Source organism: Natator depressus, chromosome 12, assembly GCF_965152275.1.
Source record: "Natator depressus isolate rNatDep1 chromosome 12, rNatDep2.hap1, whole genome shotgun sequence".
NCBI classification, from domain to species: Eukaryota; Metazoa; Chordata; order Testudines; family Cheloniidae; genus Natator; species Natator depressus.
The window spans coordinates 21,129,140-21,152,044 of NC_134245.1; positions in this window are offsets into that span (position 1 = coordinate 21,129,140).

Sequence of the window (22,905 nt, forward strand, 5' to 3'; positions counted from 1 at the left end):
GCACAGAGGATGCCCTTGCCTTCCAAAGTGTTATTTCACAGTTCATGCCATGGAGTTTGAAATGCCATGTATATCCTGAAGCTTTAATACTATGGTGCTCCGACAGTGCAAGGGAGCTATACTGAGGTAGTAGGCCAGATCGTCCACTGTGATCTGGCCCCTTTGCACTGTTTCCTGGCAAAAAGGGTCTCAAAAGTAGCTGGGTCACACTAGCTAGAAAGAGGACATACAAGACATATTAGGGCTGAGCAGGGACATGCCAGAGCTCTCCTGTGCTTCCACAATCCCCCATTGGTGTGCAGCCCCTAGGGCATTATTCTAACTAGCTTGCTTAAGAGCAGCCTTATATGCCAGAGTCAAGACTGGCACAGAACTGGTCTCAGAATCAAGGAGCCACATCTAATTCCTTTGTAACCCCCCCGCCCACAGACACACACTTCAGCTGTGCCTGGTATCTGCTGGGCACAGCTAAGACTTTGGCCTGTACACAATGAAGTCTGAAAAATTTGGGGTCAAACCTTGTTTGCAGAAAGAATCATAATAGGTGCCAATATAACTCTGAGCCTCGGTGTAAAACGAGTGCTAAAACAGTAATCTGGGTAGTAAGGCTGGATTGTATTTCTCCTCCTATAATAAATCTGCATTGTACGTGTATATTAAAGCCAGTTCCTTGATGCATCCAGTTTCAGTGATAAAAACTTGGTGAGAAGGGCAAAAGTTATTGGGCAGGGATTGATATGCTTGCTTGTTATCCTTGATTGGCAACAATGGTACATTTTCTCCAGAATTATAAGAGGTGCCTTTGTGATTTGGGAGCATGAAGAAATTCTGTACTTGACAGATTTATATAGTAGGAATACGCTAATGTCCTTTGACCCGCTTAAGAATAAATACAGCTTACCAAATTGTCATTTTTATGGGTATTTACAACTGAGGCACTTTGTAAACCTAAGAACTAATATTCCCCAAAGGAAATCTGTACTCTCGAATCTTGATAAATTATTGAAAATACAAGCCACTACTAACCCTGCAATCTCTCTCTTCTATATTTCCTGGTTTTAGTTACACAGGAATTGTCATCGTGGACTAGACTGTTGAGCTATTTAATCAGCTATCCTGTCCCAGACATGGCTAGTGTTTGACTCTGCAGAGGAAGGGAGAATCCCATATTGCACCCAGCTAATAGATCAATGCGAACAGAATTCTTTCCTGAACCCTGCAGGTGACCTTGAATTACTCACATCATTGTCCTAGCTCTCATTTTGCTAGTGTAGAAATGTTACTAACGGTCAAAGAATTCTCCAGTCCTGTTTTGAAATTCAGCTGCAGCATCTGCCTCTGTGAATTGCACAGGCTGACTATGGTATGAACAAGAGTTTCCCTTTGTGGGTTCTTAATTTACTGCCCTTTACAGGCCAAATGGCCCAAGGAACCTCCACTTGACTACTACATCTCAGTTCCGCTCTGTCCCATCCACCTGCATGTCATACATCACACTGAAACAAAACGGGAATTTAATCCTTAGATCTCTGTCAAATAGTCCTCTATGCTGATAGTCTCTGCCTCCTTATCTACCTGGGATTTTCTCAATAAGGTTGAAGGGAAGACAAGCAGGTACCTTTGTGTCTTTGAAAATCTCCCATACAAGCTGAAAGGATGGTTATATCCCTACCCTATTTGGGGTGCGGCCAGAGGTTATCAGAAAGGGTTCAAAGGAGAAAACAGAACTCTCGGACTGGGTTCTAGGTCTGATAAAAGTTCATATAGTTTTGACACAAGGGATGTATTTAAACATGGTCACTCTTAACAAAGAGTTGGAGATCTGTTCCTTTTATCCTTGCATTTTGGCAGCAGTGTAATGTCCTGCTGCCTTGTCATACGGACACACTGGAGCACAGTAAGAGAGAAGGGTCAGCACACATCCTCCTCTTTTGGAACCTCAGTCATGAAGCCAATACCTCCCAGAACAACATCTAGAAACCACAAGTTGAATATTATTTCCCACCAGATGCTTCCCTTATTTTTTCTCTTTGTTAGAGATTAACCAGAAACAAAATCAAGATCCTCTCACCCACTGAACTTTCAGGCAGTTTGGATCCCAGCTAAGGCCTGTGAGAGAGAGCTGGGAGCTGGCAAGTGAGCCAGCACTCTGATCACTCTGGCACTAATTGGCTCCCCCAGAGAAGTCTGATTGGGAATGAAAGATAATTAATTCGCTAATCAGAATGGCAGGCTGGGGGAGTTAAAGGATTGATTAGCCCACCATCTGAGGACTGATAAAAAAGGCATAGGAAAGACTTGTAAGGCAGAGGAGGAGGGATAGTTGAGTATGGAGTCAGAGAGGTCTCCAGGAAGGGAGAAATCTTCTCCTCTTGGGCCCTGGGAAAAGGGCTGAGGATAGAAGGGATGTTGTACTTAGTAATGCTGAGCAAAACCGTAGGAGGGAGCATAAATAAAAAGCACAACCTGCATTGCCAACCAGGAGGGTCTGAGCAGGTTTCTGTAGTGCAAGAAGGCAGAAGGGGCCTGTGCCCTGCTACAGGGCCCATCTCTATTCTTCACTCCATTTCTAAGCCCATCTGCTTTTCTATTTATTTATATGTATCTGGTGCAAAGAGTCTTTTGTTTATCACAAGAATGTCTTTACTAAGTCAGTTTCTGCCCTTGTAGTATTCCTAGTTCCCCTGCATAGTATGCTTTAGTCTATGTATATGTACAAGTGAAAGAACAGGAAGCTGGGATAAAGCTAAAGTATAAAAGGGCAGTTTTGGGGGTGGGGAAATCTTTTCCTGTGCCTAACATTAACACAGACTCCATCTGGAGACATGGCCAATCACTTAGCCTCTTTGCCTCAGTTTCCCCATCTATAAAATGGGAATGGTAATACTTACCATGCCTATCTCAGACCTCAAAGGGGTGTGTTTGAGGGATGAATTAGATGTTGTCTGTGATGCACTAGAATGGTGCTAAATATTATACCCCACAGTTCCACACAAACCTGTTGTTATCTCACTACGCACAGCAATCGGATTAGCACACACAAAAGGGGGGGGGGTTAGGGAGGGGAGTTGCATTTACAATTTTTAAACTGTTGGATGAGGATTGAGAGATTGTAAACAGTGGGCCACTTACACAAGGGCTGAATTTGACCCACTGAGTATGCTAACGAAGGGGATTCTGCACCCTTCTGAAATTTCCTCTCTCTTACATTTTGCATCTGCCCCTGATTTTGCTTTTGCAAAGTTGGATGCTGGTTTCAAAAACAATGAAATCCTTTCAACAGAGCACATCGTTTGGAGCAGGAACACATGATAATCTAGCATCCCAATCAAGTGAATGGAATCTCTGTCCCATTCATTTCAATGGGAGTTTTGTCCTTGGGGAAAAAAGAAATCCTGTGAAATGCAGTGGCTCGCTGCCCATAGGCTCCACTTTGTGGAACTGTGCTTTCCCTCCCCAGATTTTGTGGGGAGCGGAGGGGGAAAGTTAAGTGGAGAAGGGTGGGGAGTCATCTCAGCCAAAAGCAGCAAAGTCACTTTTTGGATGGCTTGAACACAAAACCAAGTCTGAATAAAACAAATCTGTTTTTCATCACACCAAAACGATTCCCCTCACACATCTCTGCCCACCTAGAGAGGTTCCACAAAGAGAGACTCACACTCCCCACAGCTTTACCAGGACTTCTGCAACTTCAAACTGTAAGCAAATAAATGGAGGTTGGGTCGCCCAAGGTGAAAGGTTATCAAATTTTGTACTGAGGAACATGTGTTTTCAGTTAGCTGCCTGGCTACAGGCGGGAAAGATTTCCTCCTTTACTCTCTAACATTTTGCTGGAGACCCCTCTGCTCTGGCCTGTGCCTCAGCTGCTGTGTCTGTTTTCTGTATGTGGAGCAGATTGTAGATAGGATGAAAGGCAGTGACAACTGTTCACTGAATGTGAATAAAGCATAGGGGAGGAAGGGAGTCATCTATAATGAGGGCTGGGATATTTCAGTGACCCAAAGGCATCAATCTAAACTAGCATACAGAGCAGAGGAGTGGTAACACTGTCAGCTGAAGAATAATCTGAGATAAGTATTTAATAGCTCTGTCTGGGCTAGAACAAGTGAGTGTCTGAAAGTTTCTTGTTGAGAGAAGAAGTCAGGAATATGAATGGGGTGAAGTGACATACTGGTTTCAAGATTTTATTGAGTGAGCATAGATTTATCAATAGAAGATTCTGAACTATTCATCATGTTGGAGGGACATGACTGAGGTGGTTAGACCCAATGTGTGTCCCTTTTTTCAATTAGCTTTTTTGGTAAATGAGTTTTCCCCCCAAAGTAAACGTTTCAAAGGGTCAAATCATTCCTCTCATTGGGAGAGGGAAAGGGGGCTGAGATTGGGAAGGACAGACAGGAAAATTCCATAAGGTTCAATGTGCAGAATTTCCCGTCAGGCATTGGGTAGATCCAGGGTAGCCATGAGAGGAGGAGATCCCCCATACACATTTGCTGAGACGGGGCTGTCTGCAGTAACAGCTGTTCTTAAACATAGCTCCCATGGGTCTCCTTCCCCCAGGCACAATGTCTCCTGTAGATGCCAGGCATATTGGGTACGTTTCCCTGCAGTGCTTCAATAACACACGTGGAGGGGACCCAGAGAAACATAACACTCCAAACCAGATTTTTGCACTGGGCTCTGCAGGGACAATGCAATGCAGCATGGATAGTCTTCTGCTCCATCCCCCAACCCCAGTGGAGAAGAATCAGTGTTACAGAGACGTGAGAGACCTAACTGCAACAAGACATCCCAGTCCAATGATTTGCCCTTTTCAAATCCTCAGCAATACTAGTCTAAGAAACCTGTGTGCACAAGCATCATGAGTGTAAGGAAACAATTCAGATAGGAGACAGCTCAGCTGCAGGAACATAAGAGCTGTTATGCTGGGTCAGACCATGGTCTATCTTGACCAGAATCTCGTCTCCAACAGGAGGAGTGCACAGAACAGGGAAATTATGTAGTGATACACCTGTCTTCCACTTCTAGCTTCTGGTAGTCACAGGTTTAGAGTCACCCCAAGCATGGAGTTGCAGCCCTGACCATCTTGGCTAATAGCCAAGGATGGACCTATCCTCCAGTACTCTTTCTAACCCTGTTATACTTTTGGCCAACACAAGATCACAGGGCAATGAGCTCCACAGGTTAGCTGTGTGCTGAGTGAAAAGGTACTGCCGATTAATTTAGTCATGTGACTCCCCCAGCACTGAAGTGCAAACCCTTTTTTGGGAGATAAACCCCAAATAATACTGTCTTGCACTGTATAGAAAAATCTGCACAGTGCAAGCTCATAAAAATCCGCCCTCTTCCTCAATGTGAAGAGAGGTATGCACACTTCTTGCCCCCTCAGTTAGAAATTACATAAACTGGGTTATATTACAAACAAGCAATAAGTTTATTAACTACAAAAGGTGAATTTTAAGTTTTAAGATAACAGACAGAACAAAGAAGATTACTGACCAAATAAAACAAAATACGCAAACTGAGCTCAATATACTTAAGAAACAGGTTACAAAATGTAAATTCTCACCCTGAATGTTATTTTAGGCAGGTTGCAAAGTTTCTGTGGTTCAGAGTTCCAGTTATATTCCTTTTCAGACTGGACCCCTGTCTCAGTCTGGACTACCTGGCCTTCCCTTCAGGTGGCTTTTGCAGTCTTTCTTCTCAGGCAGACAGCCATGGAGAGGAGGACTCCCATTTGCCTTCCTCCTCACCCCTAAATAGAATTTACATAAGGCGGGAATCCTTTTTTTGACTCCCAGTGGAAAGTTACAAGAAGTCCAAGGTAATGTTTAGTATCAGGTGAAAAGACCCATGTCTCAGAAGGGCTGTGGCAGCCATTGCTCATAGGCTGTCTCCAGTGTCCACAGGAAGACTACACTCGTTCACAGTCCACTGTCTCTGCTAATGGCCCATTAGCCCTGTCCGGCTTTTCCACTGTTCTACCTGAAGCACTGGTTGGGGGTGACACCCACAGTAACACATTTGAAATAAAGATACATAGTTAATATTCCTAACTTCAGATACAGAAATGATACTGGTATACAAATTTGATAATCACATTCAGTAAATCATAACCTTTCCAATGATATACTTTATGCAAGATGGCTCATATGAGATATCTCGGTTATGTCATATTCATATCATAAGCATATTTTCATAAGGAATATGGGCATATAAGAGTATTTGCATAAGGAATATGAAATGTAATGTCATAACACCCTCAAAGTGTGTGATTTCTCTTTATAAAAGACTCTTCCCCAACAAATCATGTTTATCTATGTGTCTGATAAGTGTATTTTTTACTACAGTTTCAACAATTTGCCTGGTATCAAATTTAGGCTCATTGGCCTGCAATTGCCAGGATTTCCTCTAGACCCTTTTTTACAAATCAATGTTACTGTATCTACTGTCCAGTTACCTGGTACAAGCGGCTGATTTCAGTGATATGTTACATATTATAATTAGTAGTTTGGCAATTTCATATCTGAGTTCCTTCAGAACTCTTAGGTGACTACCATGTGGTCATGGTGATTTAGTACTGTTTAGTTTATCAATTTGTTCTAAAATCTCTATTATTGACACATAACCTTTATTGTCTAGTGGCCTCTGTCATAAATATAAAGGGAAGAGTAAACACCTTTAAATCTCTCCTGGCCAGAGGAAAAACCTTTCACCTGTAAAGGGTTAAGAAGCTAGGATAACCGCACTGGCACCTGACCAAAATGACCAATGAGGAGACAAGATACTTTCAAAGCTGGAGGGGGGGAGAAACAAAGGTTCTCTCTGTCTGTGTGTTGCTTTTGCTGGGACCAGAGCAGGAATGCAGGTCAGAACTCCTGTAAAGGGCTAATAAGCAATCTAGTTAGAGAAAGAGTCTGTTTTGTTTAAATGGCTGATAAAATAAGTTGTGCTGAATGGAATGTATATTCCTGTTTTTGTGTCTTTTTGTAACAAGGTTTTGCCTAGAGGGATTCTCTATGTTTTGAATCTGAGTACCCTGTAAGGTATTTACCATCCTGATTTTACAGAGGTGATTCTTTTACTTTCTTTCTTCAATTAAAATTCTTCTTTTAAGAACCTGATTGCTTCTTCATTGCCCTTAAGATCCAAGGGTTTGGGTCTGTGTTCATCTATGCAAATTGGTGAGGATTTTTATTAAGCCTTCCCGAGGAAAGGGGGTGTAGGGTTTGGGAGGATTTTGGGGAGAAAGACGTTTCCAAGTGGGCACTTCCCCTGTTATATATTTGTTAGATGCTTGGTGGTGGCAGCAATAAAGTCCAGCGGCAAAAGGTAAAATAGTTTGTACCTTGGGGAAGTTTTAACCTAAGCTGGTAAAAATAAGCTTGGGGGTTTTTCATGCAGGTCCCCACATCTGTAGCCTAGAGTTCAGACTGGGGAAGGAACCTTGACAGCCTCACTGCCTGTTTGTCAGGCTTACTGCTTCTGAGGTACCTAAAAAAAAATTAGTGTTTGTGTTTTTAGCAAGTTGCTTCTCAAATTCTTTCTTGGCCTCCCTTATTATACATTTACATTTTACTTATCAGAGTTTGTAAATCTCCCTATTTTCCTCATTAGGTTTTGACTTCCAAATTTTAAACGATGCCTTTGTGCCTCTAATGGCCTCCATTACTCTGCTGTTTAGTCATAGTGACATTCTTTTTGTACTCTTACTGTCTTTTCTTTTTATTATTTGGAGTATACGTTTAGTCTGAGCCTCAATTATGGTGTTTAAAGAAGTCTCCAGGCAGTTTGCAGGCATTTCACCCTTATGAATACTCTTTTTAATTTCTATCTAACTAGTGTCCTCATTCTTGTGTGGTTCCCTTTTTTAAAATTAAATGTTACTATGGTGGGGTATTTTTTTATATTTCTCCCCCTACATTATGGTCACTATTACCGAGTGGTTCAGCTATAGTTACCTCTTAGACCAGATCATGTACTACACTTATGATTAAATCTAGAATAGCCTTGCCTTTGTGGGTTCCAGAAGAAGCTGTTCCAAGAAGCAGTCATGTATGGTGTCTACAAATTTTATCTCTGCATCATGTCCTGAAGTGACAATTACACAGTCAATATAAGTATAGATGAAATCATCCATGATTGTTGTGTTTTGTGGTTTTGTAGCCTCTCTAACCTCCCTTAGCATTTCACAATCATTGTCACCATCCTGGTAAAGTGATTGGTAATATATTTCTATTGCTCTGATCTTTTTACATAAGCGTAGAATTTCTATCCATAGAGAGTCTATGGTATAGTTTGATTCATTTAAGATTTTCACCTCATTTGATTCCATGCTTTTTTTTTTTTTAAAACATATAGTGCTACTTCTGCACTAGCATGGCCTACTTTGTCATTCCTATATATTTTGTACCCTGGTATTACTGTGCCCCATTGATTATCATCATTCCACTAAGTTTTCGGGATGCCTTATTATGTCAATATCCTCATTTAATGCCAGGCATTTTAGTTAGTATATAGACTTCTAGCATTTGTATGTAAGCACTTATACATTTTCTCAATATTTAGTTACTTGCCTTCATGTATTATGTTTAAGTGGGATTCTTTTACGTTTGACTGTTCTTCACTAGCTCCCACCTGTACTTTACCAACTTCTTTCCTACCCTCTATACTAGGATATAGAGTTTCCCCTTTACTAAATTCATCCCTATCAGATGCCTCTGACCAAACCATGTGCTCCTCCGCATGTCAGCCTTCCCCCAGACCTTATTTAAAAAAAAATCTCTACACCCTTTTTAGTGTTACATGCCAGTAGTTTGGGTCCATTTTGGTTAAGGTGGAGCCCATCCCTCCTGTATAGGCGCCTTCATTCCCAAAAGATTCCTCAGTTCCTAATAAACCTAAATCCCTTCTCCCTAACCATCATCTCATCCACTTATTTAGATCTGTCTTCCTCTCCCTGCACGTGAACTAGAAGCATTTCAGAGAATGCTACCACAGAGGTCCTGGACTTCTTACCTAGCAGCCTAAATCTCACCCCATGACCCCTCTCCTACCTTTCCCTAGGTCATTTGTACTTACATGTACGAAGATCACCAGCTCCTCCCCAGCACTACTTATAAGGCTACCTAGATGTTTCATGAGATCCGCAACCTTCGCACCCCACAGGCAATTGACCATGCAGTTCTCCCAGTCACCACAAACCCAACTAATAATGGGGATTCTAATAACTGAATCCCCCACTATTATTGCCTGTCTCTTCCTAATAACTGGAGTTATTCATTATTCCTAATAACTGGAGTCCTGGCCTTGGAGGGATATCCACAGTGAGAGAAGATATCATGACAGCATCTGGAAGGTGGGTCCCAACTATAGGACTGTTTCCCTCTGCTGCAGCTTGATGTTCTTCTGCCATGAAACTTTCATTCTCCTTAACAGCACACAGGTTGTTGGACAGGTGGTAGGACTGCTCTACTATGTCCCTAAAAGTTTCCTCTATGTACCTGTCTCCCTTGGTTTCTCCAGTTCAGCCACTCTGGCCTCATTAGCCTGAACTGTCTCTGAAGGCCATGAGTTGCTTGCACTGCACTGCACGTGCGCACACACACACACACACACACACACACACACGACCTGCCTATGAGGCAGGAAATCATACATGTTGCATTCAATGCAATAAACTGGGTAGCCCCACTCTGCTGCTGGTCTTCTGCCTGCATTTTTGTACTCATGTCTTTTTTATGTAGCCTAAGTTTAGGGTTATGTTTGTTAGGTGCACTGGGCTGTTTTGTGATTTTTTTTTTCCTGTCAGTTAGTTTTCTTAGGGATGTGCTGCCTTTTTAATTATTATAATTTCCAAGCTTCTAAGGAGTTATTTTTCTTATTCTTTATCATTTATATAGCACCATCACAGGACACCATTCTTTAAAACAGGTTAAACACAGGATAAAAGCCATTCTCTCTCTGAAGAGCCTCCAGTCTAGAGAGCACAGATGGCTCTGGCACAGTGAATACAGAGCAATGCGTGGCTATACTTGCAAAGGCTTAGTGGAAGGAATGGGGAAAGAGATTGTGAATTTATTAAAAATGCATTTTAATTTAAGTATAACAAATGCTTTAATGGTTTCTTTTTAAAGATTCCTATGTTTCAGATAAATCTGTTCCTAAAACAGGTCTCCATGTATTCTATGGTGAGGAAATGTACCATAGAATTAACCCCTTGTTGTCACAGAAAATCCTTCAGAATCTCAGATTTCATTAAAAAAACATCTTTCTAGTGTTTATGGTTGTAGAAATAATCTTGAAAATGTGAACTAAGTGTAAACAGATGCTGTCTCACTTGCCTACCTCTGCAAACAGCCTGAAACGATAGCTCTGAGTGGTGTGAACATCCCCCTTCACCTCAGCCAGGAATGCCACGGAATTTAGCATTTTGCTGCAGCCAAATGCTCAGCATTGTGTTTTCTACTCCACTCCCTATTCCTCTGGCTCGCCAGCTTTTTCACAAGGGGGAGCTGACTGGATTACTATGCACGCTCCCCAGACTGTTTCATGGAGCTTGGCAGAGCAAGGCTGGGAAGCCAGAGCTGGTCTCCAGCTTGTAGTTAGGGAGATAGAAGTGCAAGTTGGTGAGCTAGGCAGCTCAGAGAACAGTGCAGGAGTTGAGGTCTAGAAAGTGGCTCCAGGCCCCCTGGAAAGCATAACAAAAAACCCACCCTTGAAAATGATCAGTGATTTACATCCATTAGTATTTCCAAACTATATGCCATTGCTGTGTGCATTAATGTCAGGGCTGGAGGATGGGAAAGAAGAGTATTCAATGGTGACAAAATAAATTAATGTTGCCACAGAATTTAGGGGTTGCTGCTGTGGAACTTGGCCCATTGTGCTGAGGACTACATGGGGTCCTGTTCTACACAACACTTTATATGATCCAGTGGCTAGCGCATAGGACTGAAAGCCAGGAACTCAGGGCTCCCAACTGGGACTCATACACTGACTTCCTTGTGGGGCTTCAGCAAAGTTACTTAGCTTCTCTACCCCAGTTTCCCTATTTCTAACTGAGGGTAAAAACACCTACTGAAGCGACCAGAGAAGCTAGCGAGGAGCAGCTAATGGGAGTGTAACCCTTCTGCCAGGCCAAGTTGATAGCAGCAAGGGCTGGGTTCAGTACACAGGGGTTCCCTCTCATCAAAGCAAATGCAAAACTGGCTCGAGCCCCCACCCAGTGACCTGGGAAAATTTTACACACCCCCTGGGCACCTCAAAACGGCAATACTTCCCCTCTCACAAGCACAGAGTCTCGGTGTAGCAGAGAATCTCTAATAACATGAGGTAAACGACATCAGCATTAAATTGGGGAAACACCACAACTAGTGTTCATTAACCAAACCATGAGCAAAGACCCACCCCAGCAAATTGGGCCACATCCTTTCCCTCGGGTTCTTGAGTCCCAGAACCCAAACGTCTCTTGAGTCCAGCAATCCACAAATCACCCAAAGTCCAAAAAGTCCAGCCCCAGAGTTCAAAAGTTCATCTGCATAGTGTTACTCCCCAGTCTGGCTAAAATGTGCCTGTGTGTGGGGGAAAGAGGTAAGGGGCACCTTACGTGTCCTGAAGCTGACTGCCCCACAGGGCTCTGCTCCGCTCCACCACGACCAGCTCCGCTCTGCACAGCTCGCCGTCTCACGAACAGCTCCGCTCTGCACAGCTCGCCTCGCCGTCTCACAAACGCTCTGCCAGCCTATCCACGAACAGCACCACTGCACTCTAGATCTTCCGGCTCCCCACTACTTGACACAGTGCTCAGTGATTTCAGCTCATAGTATTGGGAGCCTTAGTGCTGGTGCACCATAAGGCCAAAGTGAATTCAGCACAGTACCTGTAGCAAGACTCTGAATAGACCCAAAATTAGCTCTGACATTCCACAGTGGAGAGAGACAGAGGTGCAATTGGTGTTCCAGACCCTCACAAAGGGGCCCACACCACCAAGTACTAATACCTGTCTCAAGTCTCTCTCAATTCAGAGTTTTGGAACCATGTCCCTTGCCTAGCGAGTGCTACTTAGTTGATGGTGAGTCCCTCCATCATAACAAAAGGCCAAGTACAGTTCCAAGCACAGTTCCCATAATCAGGGTAATAACAATTTATTCTTCCTGCCCCAATAACAGAGACACTGGGGATCCCACAACAGCCAAAGTGACCACTTGGGCAGTTATGGCCTCATTCTAGGTGGGGTGGGTGTGCCTATGCAAATGAGATCAGCCCCTGGAGTTCTTTTCCACAACTTGCCACACCTCACCACCAGATGTCAGGGTGGAGCTCATCCTGACTCTGCTTACAGGAGTTTTGCAAGGGAATTTAGACGGGGTGTGTGAGGGAGGGCTAGATACATACTTTAAACTTAAAGCCAAAAATACCCCCTGATAAAAAACAAAACCTCAACAAAGGAACTAACTTCAGGAGTAAAAAGAGAATGCAGGCAGAAGTCCAGCACAAGTGGGGGCTATCCAGTTTATTGCACCCAATGCAGCATGTATTATTACCAGCCCCCCTATGGGCAGGTGGCGTATGTGTGCATTCAGTGCAAGGAGCTCCTGGCCCTCAGAGACCGTGTATAGGCTTTGGAGATCAGAGTGGCTGAACTGGAGGAGCTAGGGGAGACAGAGAGATACATAGATGAGACTTTCCAGGACACAGTAGAACGGTCCCACAGCCTCTGTGCTGTTGAGGAGGATGAAAGTCTCAGGGAAGGAGAACATCCAACTGGAGCAGAGGGAAACGATCCCATAGTTAGGACCCTCCTTCCAGATGATGTTGTGGTATCCTCTCACACTGAGGATACCTCTCCGGGAGAGGGAACTCCAGTTATTAGGAAAAGACAGGCATTAGTAATGGGCGATTCAATCATTAGAAACATAGATTTGCGATGACCGGGAGACCCACATGGTGACTTGCCTGCCTGGTGAGAAGATTGCGGATCTCTTGAGACATCTAGATAGACTTATGTGTAGTGCTGGGGAGGAGCTGTTGGTTGTGGTACATGTAGGTACCAATGACATGGGGAAGAATAGGAGAGAGGTCCTGGAATCCAAATTTAGGCTGCTAGGTAAGAATTTGAAGTCTAGGACCTCTAGGGTAGCATTATCTGAAATACTTCCAGTTCCATGTGCAGGGCCAGGTAGACAGGCAGAACTGCAGTCTCTCAATGCGTGGATGAGACAAAGGTGTAGGGAGAAGGGGTTTAGATTAGGAACTGGGGAAATTTTTGGGAAAAGAGGAGCCTATACAGGAAGGATGGGCTCCACCTAAACCAAAATGGAACCAGATTTCTAGAACTTAAAATTAAAAAGGTCATAGAGCAGTTTTTAAACTAAGGGCTGGGTGCAGAGAAGCACGTGGTTCGGAGCACGTGGTTCGGACAGACACATCCCTTAGGGAGGATCTACTAATGGAGATTCTCTATGTCCTAGTAAGGAGGAGAGGAAGGAAGATGATAAAATACAGGTAGGATCTGATGAGAGAGAGAGTCAAATGAAAAAAAGTCCCATTCAATTACATCATGTAATGACAGACAGCTAAAAAGTGACAAGTTTTTAACAGGCTTATATACCAGTGCTAGAAGTCTAAATAATAAGATGGGTGAACTAGAGTGCCTTGTATTAAATGAGGATATTGATATAATAGCCATAACAGAAACTTGGTGGAATGAGGATAAACAATGGGACACAGCAATACCAGGGTACAAAATTCACTGGAAGGAAAGAACAGGTCGTGCTGGTGAGGGAGTGGCACTATATGTGAAAGAAAGTGTAGAATGAAATCAAGTAAAAATCTTAAATGAACCAAACTGTACCATAGAATTGCTATAGATCAGAGGTGGGCAAACTATGGCCTGCAGGGGACCGTCCTGCTGGCTCTTGAGCTCCTGGCCAGAAAGGCTCACCCCCAGCTGGGCCCCCGCTGTCCCCCCTCCCACGCAGCCATGCTGCCGAGTGAGCAGCGCGGCTTGCGCCCTCCCACCTCCCAGGCTTTCCAACAAGCCTGTCCTGCCGCTCTGAGCTGCATGGTAAGGGGGCGGGGGGCAGGAGGTCCCGGGGGGCAGTCAGGGAACAGGGGATGGTCGGATGGGGTGGAGGTTCGGGGAGGGGGGGCAGTCAGGAGACAGGGAGCAGGGAGGGTTGGATAGGGGGTGGGCTCCTAGGGGGGAAGTTAGGGACGGGGGTCTCAGGAGGGGGCGGTCAGGGGACAAGAAGTGGGGAGGGGTGGATGGGGCAGGGGTCCTGGGGGGCTTTCGGGGGCAGGAGTGTGGATAGGGGTCAGGGCGGTCAGGGGATAAGGAGTAGGGGGGCTTCAATGGCGGTGAGGTCAAAGGGGGTGGTTGGGGCAGGGGGTCCTGGGAGGGGGTGGTCAGGGGACAAGGAGCAGGGGCGTTGGATGCGTTGGGGGTTCTGAGGGGAGCAGTCAGGGGGTGGGCAGCGGGAGGGGGCAGGGGCCAGGCTACCTAGCCCTCCATACTGTTTCGCAACCCCAGTGTGGCCCTCGGGCCAAAAAAGCTTGCCCACCCCTGCTATAGATAGTACTTCCATGCTTTAATAATAAGAATATAGCAGTTGGGATATATTACCAACCAGCTGACCAGGATGGTGATAGTGACTGTGAAATGCTCAGGGAGATTAGAAAAAAGAACAGGAGGACTTGTGGCACCTTAGAGATTAACATTTATTTGAGCATAAGCTTTCCTGAGCTACAGCTCACTTCATCGGAGGCTATTAAAATAAAAAACTCAATAATAATGGGGGATTTCAACTATCCCCATATTGATTGGGTACATGTCACCTCAGGACGGGATGCAAAGATAAAGTTACTTGACACCTTAAATGACTGCTTTTTGGAGCAGCTGGTCCTGGAACCCACCAGAGGAGAGGCAATTCTTGATTTAGTCCTAAGTAGAGCAGAGGATCTGGTCCAAGAGGTGAATACAGCTGGACGCCTTGGTAATAGTGACTATAATATAATTAAATTTAACATCCCTGTGGCAGGGAAAACACCATAACAGCCCAACATGTAGTATTTAATTTCACAAAGGAGAACTACACAAAAATGAGGAGGTTAGTGAAATGGAAATTAAAAGGTACAGTGCCAAAAGTGAAATCCCTGCAAGCTGCATGGAAACTTTTTAAAGACACTTAAATGTATACCCCACTTTACATGTATACCCCAAATTAAAAAACAGTAAGAGAACTAAAAAAGTGCCACCGTGGCTAATACCAACAAAGTAAAAGAAGCAGTCAGAAGCAAAAAGCAATCCTTTCAAAAAGTAGACGTTAAATCCTAGTGAGAAAAATAGAAAGGAGCATAAACTCTGGCAAATGAAGTGTAAAAATATAATTAGGAAGGCCAAAAAAGAATTTGAAGAACAGCTAGCCAAAGACTCAAAAAGTAATAGCAAAAATTTTTTAAGTATCTCAGAAGCAGGAAGCCTGCTAAACAACCAGCGAGGCCACTGGATGATTGAGATGCTAAAGGAGCACTCAAGGACGATGAGGCCATTGCAGAGAAATGAAATGAGTTCCTTTGCATCAGTCTTCACGGCTGAGGATGTGAAAGAGATTCCCTAACCTGAGCCATTGTTTTTAGGTGACAAATCTGAGGAACTGTCCCAGATTTGAGGTGTCATTAGAGGAGATTCTGGAACAAATTGATAAACTAAACAGTAGAAGGGTCACCAGGACCAGATAGTATTAACCAAAGAGTTCTGAAGGAACTCAAATGTGAAATTACAGAACTACTAACTGTAGTCTGTAACCTATCATTTAAATCAGTTTCTGTACAAATGACTAGAGGATAGCTAATGTAATGCCAATTTTTAAAAAGGGCTCCAGAGGTAATCCTGGCAATTACAGGCCGGTAAGCTTGACTTCAGTACTGGACAAACTGGTTGAAACTATAGAACTAAAGAACAAAATTGTCAGATACATAGATTAACATAATTTGTTGGGAAAGAGTCAACATGTTTTTTGCAAAGGGAAAACATGCCTCACCAATCTGCTAGAATTCTTTAAGGGGGGCCAACAAGGGGGATCCAACAGATACAGTGTACTTAGATTTTCAGAAAGCCTTTGACAGGGTCCCTCACCAAAGGCTCTTAAGCAAAGTAAGCTGTCATGGGATAAGAGGGAAGGTCCTTTCATGGATTGGTAACTGGTTAGAAGATAGGAAACAAAGGTTAGGTATAAATGGTCAGTTTTCAGAATGGAGAGAGGTAAATAGTGATGTCCCCCAGGGGTCTGTACCGATACCAGTCCTATTTAACATATTCATAAATGACCTGGAAAAAGGGGTAAAACAGTGAGGTGGAAAATTTGCAGATGACACAAAACTACTCAAGATAGTTAAGTCCCAGGCAGACTGCGAAGAGCTACAAACGGATACAATGGTATCTAAATTAGTTGTTACCACTCAAGAAAGAGATCTTGGAGTTATTGTGGATAGTTCTCTCAAAACATCCACTCAGTGTGCAGCGGGAGTCAAAAAGGCTAACGGAATGTTGGGAAACATTAAGAAAGGGATAGATAATAAGACAGAAAATATCATACTGCCTCTATATAAATCCATCATAGGCCCACATCTTGAATACTGCGTGCAGATGTGGTTGCCCCATCTCAAAAAAAGATATATTGGAATTGGAAAAGGTCAGAAAAGGGAAACAAAATTATTAGGGGTATGGAACAGCTGCCATATGAGAACAGATTAATAAGACTGGGACTTTTCAGCTTGGAAAAGAAACAACTAAGGGGGGATATGATTGAGGTCTATAAAATCATAACTGGTGTGGAGAAAGTAAATAAGGAAGTGTTATTTACGCCTTCTCATAACACAAGAACTAGGTGTCACTAAATGAAATTAATATACAGCAGGTTTAAAACAAACAAAAGGAAGTATTTCTTCATGCAATGTAGCGTCAACCTGTGGAACGCTTTGCTAGAGGATGTTATGAAGATCAAGACTATAACAGGGTTCAAAAAAGAACTAGATAAATTCATGGAGGGATAGGTCCATCAATGGCTATTAGCCAGAATGGGCAGGGATGGTGTCTCTAGCCTCTGCTTGCCTGCGACAGGGAACGAGTGATAGGGAATGGATCACTTGATGATTACCCGTTCATTCCCTCTGGGGCACCAGGCATTGGCCACTGTCAGAAGACAGGATACTGGGCTAGATGGACCTTTGGTCTGACCCAGTATGGCCATTCTTATGTTCTTACCTCTACAGATGTAATGAGGATTAGTTAAAGTTTGTACATTGATTTAACTACAGAAAGTATGTATTATTAACCAATTTTGTAAGTTTCACAATTACAGTGCTTATAGTATCCCATCAACTCCTTGAACCTCATGTATATTATGTGGGCCCAATTTTCCCAGATAGCCACCTAAATAATAGGTGATATTGAACTCCTATGCACGGGCCCTTACCTGTACAAAGAGGTAACTGTGCACCTATTATCTGCTCACAAGCAACTGTGAGATTTGTGTGTGAAATCCAGGTGATTACAGGGCTGTGTATAGTTGAAGCCACATTTTTACAAGCTCTCTTTGTCTGAAGTTTCTTCAAACAGTTTGGCTTCAAATTATTTGTGTCCATTCTATGCTCAGAAGAAAGTGCAGTATCTATGCAAGAACAAATCCAACAAGAAAGAGGCCACTGACATTTTTAAAGGGCAAATCGAAAACAATCAATACTCAACAAAATGCTCCCGTGTAGGCAGAGGAATACTTTAGGATACTATAATGAAGCTAACAAGTACTGTAATGTTTTACTGTAAATTAACACAAGATAATCTCTTCACATATTTAAGTGATGCACTTCAAATTAATTAATACATATTTAATATAAGTCTTCTTGAACAGCTGTTATTCACGTCTAGAGTTTCTACACATAACACTGGCTGCTTTGTTCTGCTGCAAAGTTATTCATGCTCTGCAGTACTCTGAGAACTTGTGTAAAATTGAACATTCTTCCCAAAAGACACAGCCTTCCTGATAACTTAATATTTTTACATTAAATATTCAAGCATTTTCTACATAAAAAGGTCAAATTCTATTTACAGCATCTGTGTGCAACAGACAAGCAGATGCTTAATGATGCTAGACAAATACTTTCAGCAGAAAGAATGATAAAGAGTTGGCGATCAATCACCCTCTTGGGCTTTAAAATCAGCTTTTCTTTGACATGGGTCCCTACATCCTGCAGATACATTTTCATATAATAATTTAGGGCCAAATTATGGCCTTGGTCCTCTTTTACACTGGGGTAGCAATCATTGAGTGGAGGTGCTCTGTCTGACACATTCAGTGCATATTCAGAGTATTACACAAAATCACTAGAAGGTTTCTCTCTTATAAGGTTACGGTGTATCTGATGTTATTTCATTTTAGACCTTACCGACATTGCCAAAACGTGCAGATTCCTTGGTTCCTAAGAATAGCGATTACAGAAACAGGGCATGTTGTGTTCCTCACTTAGTTCACAGCAATGGTATTAAACACATTGAGCCTGATTCTCCTCTCACTTAACCCCCTTTTTAGAATCTTGGTACTCCACTGATGTCATTCGAGTTACTCTTGACTAACACGGTATAAGTGAGTAGAAAATCAGGCCAAGTAATTTTATTTTTCTTTGTTTCTAGTAACACTACAGTAACACATTAGATTTTCACCTTCACAGTAATTAATGTGACTTTTAGCAACTGTAATCTGTGTCTTTAAAAACTATCATTGCTGCACAGTCATTATCAATGTATTTGTTGCACTTTCCAATTGACTGCTTTAAAATGTTTCCAACACTAGATTGATTATTAGCTGGTGCTCTTTATTCACATGCTAGTCTTTCTAGTTTCATCGTTTTCTTAACAATGAATTTCAAAGTTGGTGATAATTCCACTAGAAAACATGTGACACTACAAGAAGAACTTCATCTACTATGCAATCAGGTATGGAAATATATGCAAGTTCAGAATTGCTTGAAACCTCCCCAGAAACACACAGGTGGGAAAAAAAACATTATTAATTTTAAAACATGGAAATCAGTTGTTTTCACTGAATTCTAAACACATTGCTTTTTAATTTTATACAGCATATGGCTTTGTAAACAGGACAAGTACTATATAATATGGGTCTCATAATTTAGTATTAAGGACTTAAAGAATACACAAAGTGAACATCCTGGCTAGCATATAGATTAATATGTTACAATATGTAGAGTTTCAGAGTAGCAGCCGTGTTAGTCTGTATTCGCAAAAAGAAAAGGAGTACTTGTGGCACCTTGATGCATCCGATGAAGTGAGCTGTAGCTCACAAAAGCTTATGCTCAAATAAATTGGTTAGTCTCTGAGGTGCCACAAGTACTCCTTTTCTTTTTGCGAATATGTAGAGTGTAAATGGATGAAAAATAATTTAACATATGAAGGACCCCATGCTTCCCAATACTTCTGCACACAGCCCGTGTATGCAGACTCTGCTTGGGGGCTGGGGATGTATGAAAAGGGAAGAGTATCGTCTTTAGGACATTATCTACTCTTCCCTGCTGATGTTCTGTAGTTCTGGAGGGAACACACCAACCAGTCCCACCAAATTGCAGGGGAAGGAGTGCAAGTTACTGCAGACAGAGACATTTGTAACACATCATTTCCGAAGATTTGAAACTCTGTGCGTGTATGACACACATGCTTCTGAAGCTTTCTACAGGCCACAGCAAGTCACAGGACTCAACAGCCTTTGGTGGAACCATGGGACAGACAGGTAAGTCCAGGGAGAAGGAACCATGGGAGAAGGCTTACGTTGAGTTTCACGCTGTGTTTTTTGGAATTACCTTTATCTTTACAAAAAAAACCTCTGGGAGATGATGTTTTTGCTCTACAATGAGTGTGCCGTTTTATTTGGAGATGGGTGGGTCTCCACCAGCTTACAAAGGGTTTACATTTATCCTTTGATATACACAACATAATCTACATTAGCATCAATGGAAGCTATGCACAGATGTCAAGAGAGAGATTCCAAAGGACAGATTTCACTCACAGTCTCAAAGAATGAAAACACACATACATTCTATCAAAAATGAAAGAGTAAAATCTCAAAATATAATCAGAAATTGTCATTTTTATTTACATTTGACTGTTTTTCACATGATAGTTCATGAAGTAAATACATTTCCAACCCAACGAATCTGCAAAATACATTATAAATATATAATAAATAAATACTATCATGCAAAATTTCTTCTCTTTCACTTGGGTGCTCAGATAGAAACACCTCTCTGAAATATATCCATGTAGAACATGTCTGTGTCCACATCATTCTCACTAAAACATCACACAAGATTTTCACATTATGAACCCAAAATAACAAAAAAGATTTTTTAAAAATCTTTTAGTACTTCTATCATTCTCTGATTTTACATAAGCACACAATGACTTCTAGACCTTTTTTTGGCTAAGGAAAATCATTTTTTATTCGTGATAATTTATTAGTTTTAAGAGATGGCTGAATCTATCCACTATTGTTTTCGGTGTTGAAGAATTCTTTGTGAAAATGAAAATTTCTCAGTACAACAAGAAAGGCTTCCATCATAATTATCCCTGTGTGTATTAGGAAGGATCTTGGCAGTCTGCAACATCACTAATACTAATCCTGAGAGGTGCAGAGCTGAATTAGCTGGTCTGGAAACAGCATTAAATCTTCATTTCAAATGTTTTTTACTAAAATATTTTGTCAAAATTCCCCAAAAATGTCAAGCAGCTCTATTTAAAATAATTTAAATATTTACACTTACTCTTCATTAAGTACTGAAAGTGAATCCATTTCCCAATTTTTTTTTTTAAATTTTGGTTGTGGTACAGCATTTCCAAGTCAGCCTGATGCTGTAATGGCAGTAGACTGTACCACCTACAACTGGCTGAAACCTCAGGAAGTACTAATGGCTTCAGACAGATGAGGTCCTGGGGAGGATATTGGGACCTCCAATGGAGGAAATGCCATCAACAGGGAGAAGAGTTATTAAATCATGATTTAAGCAACAGCAACCACAAACCAGAGAGAAGGCAATAGGAAACCACCCCGTGTATTTTCTCCCATGAGACCAATCATGGCAGAACAAAGGCAACATGATCCATGTGTGGCACTGGATGGTGAGATACCTCCCACGTCAAAAGGCTCATCAAATTATCCTGGGGAGGAGGTTCTGGCCATCAAGAGTACCAGTTGCAGTTACAATGGTGCTGTACCAAATCCTTTGGGAAGTACAGTACCTGATGTTTGCACCAAGGAAAAGAATAACTTGAACCTTCATAAAAGAATGATCAGAACAGGAACATGGATTGTGAGGCATATGTATGAAGGGAACTTTGCCATTTACAAAGATGTAAGATAGATATACATGGAATCTAAGCTGTGATGGAATGGTAGAGGTCACTTCATGATGATGGATGGGTATGTGGTATATACTCAGGTTCTGAGAAAGTGAGAGAAAAGGGGTTGCATTTATTTTATTCAAGGAGACACCAAAGTGTGTGCTTGGATATAATACAATCAGCAATACAACCATTACAATTTGCCTTCAAGCAAAGTCAGTTAAAAGGTTGATCATAGAGGTTTAAGCCTCTATGCAGCTGACGAGCGAACAATTTATGGCATTCTATGAATGATTTGAAGAGACACTTATTAAAACACAAAGTGAAGACATCACCCTTGTAATTGGAGATCTGAACACAAAAGTTGGAGTTGTAAGCTCTCAAAGAAATAAAGGGAAACAGTGGTCTGGGTTTACAATATGAGAGGAAGATGTTTAGTCGAAGTCTGTACTGTAATCATCTGATCATTACAAACACTATCTTCACCCAACATCCTATATGTTTACATATATGGAGGTCACCTGACGATGTGACAAAGAACCAGATCAACTATGTAATGATACAGAGATGCTGGAGATAAAGCGTCCAATGGACAAAGACTTCCCTGAGCGCAGACTGTGGGTCAGACCATCAACTGTTACCCTCAAACATAAAATTAAAATGTAAAAAGATAGGATGTTTGGCAGGTCCGCTGCGTCTGCACTTGTCCCAAATCAACGAAAACTACATGACTTCTGTAAAGAACAGGTTTGAGTCACTATCATATGTGAAAGAGAAGAAAAAACCTGAATGACTTTTGGAATAAAATGAAAACTATCATGCTTGAAGCCGCTAAAGCACACATTCCAAAAAGCGAGTGTCAGACCGCACCATAATTAACAGAGAAGGTTAAGGTTGGAGACTGAAGAATGCAGGAGAGAAAATACGCTGTAAGGAACTGAGCAGACAGATTGAAAGGCAGACTAGAGGAGATAAGAGCAAATACATTAGAGCAAAATGTGAGGAACTCGAGAATTAAAATAATAAAACAAAAGGTATGTTCACAGTGGTCAGACATTTTAGTAAGAAGTTTTCCCTGCGACCAAGCATAATAAAAGATCATGACAGTAGTGTTTTTACTGAAGGTGGTGATTTCAAACACAGAGAGATTACTGTGCCAACCTCTATGCCTCATCAGAGCCACTTACAATACAGGATGACAGAAAAGAGAGTACAGAGCTTGAGCCATCAATCCTAAGCGAGGAAGTGGTGCGTGCTTTTATGAAAATGAAGCTTGGGAAAGCACCAGGGGTAGATAATGTGCCAGCAGAATTGTTAAAAGTGATCGGTGATGGTGGTATTGATCTCATGTGGAAAATTTGCAACAATGCATGAATGACTAGAAATTGACTGGATGATTGGACAAAGGGAATTTTTCTGCTCTTACCAAAGAAAGGAACTATAACAGTACAGTGACTATTGTACCATCTCCTTGATATAGCATGCGAGTAAAGTGT